Below are 8,436 nucleotides of genomic sequence, written 5' to 3'. Positions count from 1 at the left end.
AGATATTGCCAAGTCATCAATCCGTGTGATTGATCCGCGTGATGTGCTTCTTCTTTGCCGTCTGCGAAAATAAATAGAGATGGCAAAGAGATCACTTTGCCGTCTACCAAAAAAACATAGACGGTAAAAAATCTTTGCCGTCTACCAAAACAAATAAAGACGGCAAAGTTTCTTTGCCGCCTGTGATTTTTGCTGCAGACGGCAAAGTGAGCTTTTTTCCGTCTGTATTTATTTTCGCAGACGGCAAAGTTTTTTTTACCGTCAGTTTTTCTTTGCCGTCTACTGATGACGGCAAACCCACTCGTTGCCGTCTTCCCGACGAAAAGCTGACGGCAAAGACGCCTCCTGACGGCAAATTACCTATTTCCCGTAGTGTTCAAGGACCAAATCGTTGGGTCAAGTGTCCTCAGGTGCTATTCCGAACACCCCCGTACTACCTACGTGGGGCTGAAGCCGACGACTGGCCAACTCTCAAATACCGTAAACAGCCGCACAGGAGGAAAAGAATTTGAGGTAAAACAAGCAACATATTATTGCTACCTCTTGAGCATGTGTTGGTTTTCCCTTGAAGAGGAAAGGGCGATGCAGCAAAGTAGCGTAAGTATTTCCCTGAGTTTTTGAGAACCAAGGTATCAATCCAGTAGGAGGCTACACGCAAGTCACCTTGTACCTGCACAAACAAATAAGAACCTTGCAACCAACGCGATAAAGGGGTTGTTAATCCCTTCACGACCACTTGCAAAAGTGAGATCTGATAAAGATAATAAGATAATATTTTTGGTTATTTTTGTTGTATAGATTGAAAATTAAAGATTGCAAAAATAAATGGCGATAGAAATAGCTAGTTGACGGGAGATTAATATGATGGAAGATAGACCCGGGGGCCATAGGTTTCACTAGTGGCTTCTCTCAAGATAGCAAATTCTACGGTGGGTGAACAAATTACTGTCGAGCAATTGATAGAAAAGTGCATAGTTATGAGAATATATAGGCATGATCATGTATATAGGCATCACGTCCGTGACAAGTAGACCGAAACGATCCTGCATCTACTACTATTACTCCACACATCGACCGCTATCCAGCATGCATCTAGAGTATTAAGTTCATAAGAACAGAGTAACGCATTAGGCAAGATGACATGATGTAGAGGGATAAGCTCAAGCAATATGATATAAACCCCATCTTTTTATCCTCGATGGCAACAATACAATACGTGCCTTGCTGCCCCTGCTGTCACTGGGAAAGGACACCGCAAGATTGAACCCAAAGCTAAGCATTTCTCCCATTGCAAGAAAGATCAATCTAGTAGGCCAAACTAAACCGATAATTCGTAGAGACTTGCAAAGATACCAAATCATGCATATAAGAATTCAGAGAAGAATCAAATATTGTTCATAGATAATCTTGATCATAAACCCATAATTCATCGGATCTCGACAAACACACTGCAAAAAGAATTACATCGAATAAATCTCCAAGAGAATCGAGGAGAACTTTGTATTGAGATCCAAAGAGAGAGAAGAAGCCATCTAGCTAATAACTATGGACCCGAAGGTCTGTGGTAAACTACTCACACATCATCGGAGAGGCCATGGTGTTGATGTAGAGGCCCTCCGTGATCGATTCCCCCTCCGACGGAGCGCCGGAAAAGGCCCCAAGATGGGATCTCATGGGTACAGAAGGTTGCGGCAGTGGAAAATAGGTTTCGTGGCTCCCCCCGATGTTTTCAGGGTATAAGAGTATATATAGGTGAAAGAAGTAGGTCGGTGGAGCTACGAGGGGCCCACGAGGGTGGGGGCACGCCTCCCTGCCTCGTGGCCGCCTTGTTGCTTCCTTGATGTCCACTCCAAGTCTCCTGGATTGCGTTTGTTCCAAAAACGATCCTCGTGAAGGTTTCATTCCGTTTGATATTCCTTTTCTGCGAAACACTAAAATAGGCAAAAAAACAGCAATTTGCACTAGGCCTTCGGTTAATAGGTTAGTCCCAAAAATAATATAAAAGTGCATAATAAAGCCCATTAAACATCCAAAACAGATAATATAATAGCATGGAACAATCAAGAATTATAGATACGTTGGGGACGTATCAATTATATATAAGCCTTGTTTCATAATACAAAGTTCGGGCAGCACGGATATATTCATTCAAAAATAATGTCCTTCGAACACTGGCCCTCTACAGTGCGGGATCCTTCCAAGACGTCATCAAAATACCGCTCCGGCGTGCGGTGCTCCTTGCCTGCGATCAGTCCCTCATGCAAGCTTGATTGCATTCATCTTCGCCCACTGCACCTTGACACGGGCGAAGGCCATCCGGGCACCTTCGATGCAGACCGACCGCTTTATGGCATCAAGCCCGGGGAAGGCACTAACTAGCCACTTCACGAGCCCGAAATAACTGCTGGGTATGGGTTCGGCTGGCCAAATACGGACTATAACATCCTTCATTGCCAATTCGGCCACCCTATGCAGTTCGGTCAGTTGTTTCACCTGATCACTGAAGGGCACTGAATGCTCTGGCGCAAGGAACTGCGACCATAACAGCTTCTCCGTCGAGCTCCCTTCTTCGGCTCGGAAGAACTCCGCAGCATCAGCAATACTCCAGGGTAGATCCACAAACGCTCCTGGAGAACTCCAAACGCGGGTCAGTAAGATGTACCTTTTCCTTACAAATTTGCTCTGCATATTAAAGGCCTTACCCACCGCGATCTGCTTAGCCTCTTTGATCTCCCGGCGGGCGCCTTGGGCCTCAACCCGGGTTTCCTTTGCACTTTGAAGGGCCTTAGCAAGTTCGGAATTTTGATCCGAAATCTTGCGCTCCAAGGATTCGCATTTGCTTATGGCATCCTTGAGCTCTTGTTGGACTTCCTCCACCCTTGATTCATGTTTTAGGCGGGCGACTCGTTCCTCCTCGGCCTCCTTCTTGGCTTAGGCCAGCGCACTCTTGAGGGTCTCGACCTCAGATGTGTCAGCTATAAGCATAATCATAAAACTCATTCAGATAACAAATCAGAGCTGATATCATTTCAGATGTGTTTCGGTATCACATACCTTGTTTTTTCTCTAATTTCCGCTTCAGTTCGGACACTTCGGCGGCATGGGAAGCGGCTCCCAACATCACAGCCTATTTGTTCAAATAGATATGTTAATCTCCTGCGAGAACTATTCGATCCTCTGTTCGGTCTTTCTTTGCGAACACCGAACAAAGTCTCACGGGCTACTATCTTTACACAGGCATTCCTTTTATATAGCTAAAAAGTATTACATCACATACCTCAAAGCCTCTTAGAAGGCTAGTATCCTCGTTCAATCCGCTTTTAGCGGACCGAACCTTTTCAACCACCGTACCCATAAGGGTACGATGTTCCTCCACAATGGAGGCGCTTTGAAGCGCTTCCACCAGAGCGTCCAGCGCCTCCAGATTGACAGAGGTCGCCGTTGGAGTTGACGCGCCCCCTTCTTTTGAAGGAGGCTGCTCACCTGATTCCGGAGCCGTGTGGGTCTCCGGAATGACATTTGGTTGGGGGGCAAATTGGACATGGCCCCCGTCGCCAGTCTCCATGGGGGTCGGTTCCCCATGTTCTCGGCAACAGAGGTATCACCCTCTGCCGTTGCCTTGACGGCTTCCCTCACCTCTCCCTGACCCGGAAGGGTCCTTCGAGACAACACTTCGGTGTTGTCCGTAGCAGTGTGGGGGGAGGCTGGTGGAGGTGACTCGCTCTCCATCATGTTCGGACCCAGCGAATTCCCAGAAGATGAGGATCGCTGGGGGAGGTCACGAGCCGGACTGCAACACGCAATTCAATGTGTTAAAACCATAAGGCAAAAAGCCAGATATATGTACAGTGCCCTTGAACACTTACGATCTGGCGAGGGGCTTCGGCCTGGGGCACCACTCAGGGATGTCGTCGGTGTCTGATTCGGAATCATCCGTAAGGGAGATTCTCCCTTTCTTGGACGCCTCCGCCTCTAGATCCACGGAAGCCTCCCTTTTCTTCTTTCCCCCCTTAAGGGGAGAATTGCTCTCTTCCTCCTCCTCTTCATCATCATCATGGGAGGAGAGAGTTTTGGTATCTTCGGATACTACATCCGAAGCGCCTTTACGGCGAAGGCAACCTTTGGCCTCCTTGCCCTTCTTCTTGGCCTTCTTTTCCGGCGCCTGATACGGAGCCGGAACCAGCATCCTCGTTAGCAGAGGAATGGCTGGGTCTTCGGGTAGCGGAGCCGGGCAGTGGATCCGCTCCGCCTTCTTCGTCCAGCCCTGTGAGGAGAACGGAAAGCTCAGTATACTCCTCGGGTCTACAAATCAAGGCTATCAGAAAACTTACGGGAGTGGCCGGATGAGTGCGGTCGAGGCCAAGGTCTTCGGTCGTCTTCGGCCACGACTTCTGGGCCTTGAAAAGCAGCTTCCATATGTCTTCGTGCGTTGTGCCGAGGAACCGCTGCATGGTCTGGGGACCGTCCGGATTGAACTCCCACAGATACTGAGTCCGGCGTTGGCAGGGGAGAATATGGCGAAAAAGCATCACCTGGATCACGCTGGCAAGACTGGTGTTCTTGTTTATCACACTCTTGATGCGCTTCTGCAGCGTCATCACCTCATCGGACGATGCCCAATCCAGGCCCTTGTTGAGCCAGGATGTGAGTCGCATTGGAGGTCCGGACTTAAACTCGGGAGGGGCGGCCCATGTGGTGTCACGAGGCTCCGTGATATAGAACCACTCCTGTTGCCATCCCTTCACGGTCTCCACAAAGGTGCCCTTGGGCTAGGTGACGTTGGGAAGCTTACTGACCATAGTGCCGCCGCACTCCGCGTGTTGACCATCAACCACTTTCGGCTTCACATTGAAGACCTTGAGCCATAGGCGGAAGTGGGGAGGGATGCGGAGGAATGCCTCACACACGACGATGAACGCCGAAATGTTGAGGAAGTAATTCGGGGCTAGATCATGGAAATCTAACCCATAGTAAAACATGAGACCGCGGGCTAAGGGATGGAGGGGAAACCCTAATCCACAAAGAAAGTGGGGGATGAATACTACCCTCTCATTGGTCTCCGGAGTGGGGACGATATGCTTTTTGGCCGGAAGCCGGTGGGCGATTTCCTTGGCTAGGTACCCCGCTTCCCGGAGCTCCTTGATGTTCCCCTCCGTGACAGAGGAGGCCATCCACTTGCCCTGCGCTCCAGATCCGGACATGGCTGGAGTGCTTGCTGGGGATGGAAAGGATTGAAGCTTGGGTGCTGGAGCTCGAGGGCGGATGGGCTGAGGAGGAAGAAGGCGTGAGGTAAAAAGGTGGATCCTTATCCTCTTATAAAGGCAGTGAATGTCAAGCGCCCCTCCCCGGCCTTAAAATTTGCCTACTCCCAAGGGGTCGTGCGGATGGCACAGTTGGATTACCCAGGCCCTCATTGATGAGAATCCCGTAATAAGGGGGCACGATCTCTGCTTTGACAAGACGTGTCACCGGAGGTTGCGTATCGAAACGCGAAACGGGAGGTCAAAAACGATTTGAAATAATGAAGTGGCCAGACGTAACGTCTCACTACCAAAGCTGCCAGTAAAGACATACCATGTTTTTTGATTAAGTATTATGCCCTTGCGGTTGTGGATTGTAACTGTTAAACAGAGCCTGAAATAGTTCTTTTGATCAACTACTTTGAAGTGTTCGGAGGATGAACCCGCCTTGCAATGCCGAAGACAATCTACGCGCCAGATACATCGTCATTGAAGCCTGGTTCAGGGGCTACTGAGGGAGTCCTGGATTAGGGGGTCCCCGAGCGTCCGGGCTATGTGACATGGGCCAGACTGGAGGGCCGTGAAGATACAAGATAGAGGGCTTTTCCCCGTGTCCGGATGGGACTCTCCTTTGCGTGGACGGCAAGCTTGCCGTTCGGATATGAAGATTCATTTCTCTGTAAACCGACTCTGTACAACCCTAGCCCCCTCTGGTGTCTATATAAACCGGAGGGTTTAGTCCATAGAGGCAATCATAATCATACAGGCTAGACATCTAGGGTTTAGCCATTACAATCTCGAGGTGGATCAACTCTTGTAACCCCTATACTCATCAAAGTCAATCAAGCAGGAAGTAGTGTATTACCTCCATTAAGAGGGCTCGAACCTGGGTAAACATCGTGTCCCCTGCCTCCTGTTACCTTCGATCCTCAGACGCACAGTTCGGGACCCCCTACCCGAGATCTGCCGGTTTTGACACCGATAGAGATCGCTGTCAGAAGACTCCCCAATAACACCCTTGGAGTTCTTCTTAGAGCCAAACTTCCTGAAGATATTCATGTCCGCGTACAAATTTCTGAAAAAAAGAATTTGGGGTGACAAAAATTTGTCAACAAAACTTTATGAAATTGATAGCAACTACTCATAAGGATACATAGAGGCCATAGCAAGCATTCAAACTACTTAGAACACTAAGAATTCAACATGCAAGCACATCTACAGCAGCACCAAGAGTAGCTAATTATTCAAAGTATAAACCACTAAAACAAAAACTAATTGGAAAAATGGTGGAGTCACATACCAAGCAACAATCCCCCGAAACATTTTCGGAAACGGAGCTTCGAGCAAAGAGATCAAAATCCGCGAGTATGAGCTCAAGAACACGGGAGAGAGAGCAATGAAGATTTTTTTCTAGAGGTAAGTGATGATGTGGGCTAAAGAGATAAGTGAGGGGGCCCACGTGGGGACCACAACCCACCAGGGCGCGCCTGGGGGTCCTGGCGCGCCAGGTGGGTTGTGCCCACATGGTGCACCTCCCTATGATATTATTTGCCCCAGAAATTCAGAAATATTCAGAAAAAAATCATGTTCAATTTTCAGGGCATTCTGAGAACTTTTTTTTGGGTCATTTTTTATTGCATGGAAAATTCAGAAAACAGACAAAACATGGCATTTTATTTTATCTAACTAATAAAAACAGAGAATAAAAGGTAGGACAGAAGGTAGTGCTTACTAATTCATCAACTTCATACCTCTCAAAAATGATTGATTAATAAGGTTGATCAGGTCTTATTAACAACCACTTTCGATTGGCATGAAACCGAAGAACTTTCGTAAATCACTAAGTTACCTCTATGGGGATATGAATGTCCCCAACAATAAGCATTTCACATTTCTTTTTGACAGTAGGTAGAGGTATTTCAAAACTTCCAATAGTGATTGTCGGAGATTTTTCAATAACATTAATACCATTCACTTGGAATTGTTTCTTCGGAAAGTGCACCGTATGCTCATTACCATTAATATGGAAAGTGATCTTGCTTTTATTGCAATCAATAACAGCCCCTGCAATATTCAAGAAAGGTCTACCAAGGATAATCGACATGTTGCCGTCCTCGGGCATCTCAAGTATAACAAAGTCAGTCAAAATAGTAACATTAGCAACAACAACGGGCACATCCTCACAGATACCGATAGGTATGGCAGTTGACTTGTCAGCCATTTGCAAAGATATTTCAGTAGGTATGTGTTTATTCAAGTCAAGTCTTTTATATAAAGAGAAAGGCATAACACTAACACCAGCTCCTAAATCACACAAAGCAGTTTTCACATAATTCTTTTTGATAGAGCAAGGTATAGTTGGTATTCCCGGATCTCCAAGTTTTTTAGGTACTCCTCCATCTTTGAAAGTATAATTAGCAAGCATAGTGGAGATTTCAGCTTTCGGTATTTTTCTCTTATTAGTGATGATGTCTTTCATATACTTTGCATAAGGAGGCATTTTCAAGATATCAGTCAAGCGGGTACGCAAAAAGACTGGCCTCGGCATTTCAGCAAAGCGTTCAAATTCTTCATCATCATTCTTTTTAGTTGACTTGGGTGGAAAAGGCATAGGTTTTTGAACCCAAGGCTCTCTTTCTTTACCGTGTTTCCTAGCCACAAAGCCTCTTTTATCATATCTTTTATTCTTAGGTTGTGGGTTATCAAGATCCGGAGGTGGTTCTATCTCAACATCATTGTTTGGTTCTTTATTATTATTTGGTTGAGTGTCTTCATGAACCTCATCATTATCTTTTTCATTATCACTAGGTGAGTGTTCATTACCAGATTGGGTTTCAGCATCAGAGATAGAAGTTTCATTTTCATTATCAGGAGGTTTTTCTATTTCAGGTCCACTAGAAGTGTGCAAAGTCCTATCATTTTTCTTCTTCCTTTTCTTTCTAGAAGGACTAGGTGCACTAGTGTTATTTTTGTGAGTCTTGTTCAATTCTTTTTGGGTGTCCCCCAGGATAAAGTGGTTCCTGAGTCATTTTACCTCCTCTAGTTGCAACTCTAATAGTAAAGTCATGCATATTATGATTAATTTCATCAAGTAATTCTCTTTGTGATTTAGCAACTTGTTCTAACTGAGTTTGAACCATATAAGCATGCTTTCCAACACCTCTAACATCATTTGATATTCTAAATAACAACTCAC

The sequence above is a fragment of the Triticum aestivum genome, chromosome 4D (assembly GCF_018294505.1).
Source record: "Triticum aestivum cultivar Chinese Spring chromosome 4D, IWGSC CS RefSeq v2.1, whole genome shotgun sequence".
NCBI lineage: Eukaryota > Viridiplantae > Streptophyta > Magnoliopsida > Poales > Poaceae > Triticum > Triticum aestivum.
This window is presented reverse-complemented; position numbering follows the sequence as displayed.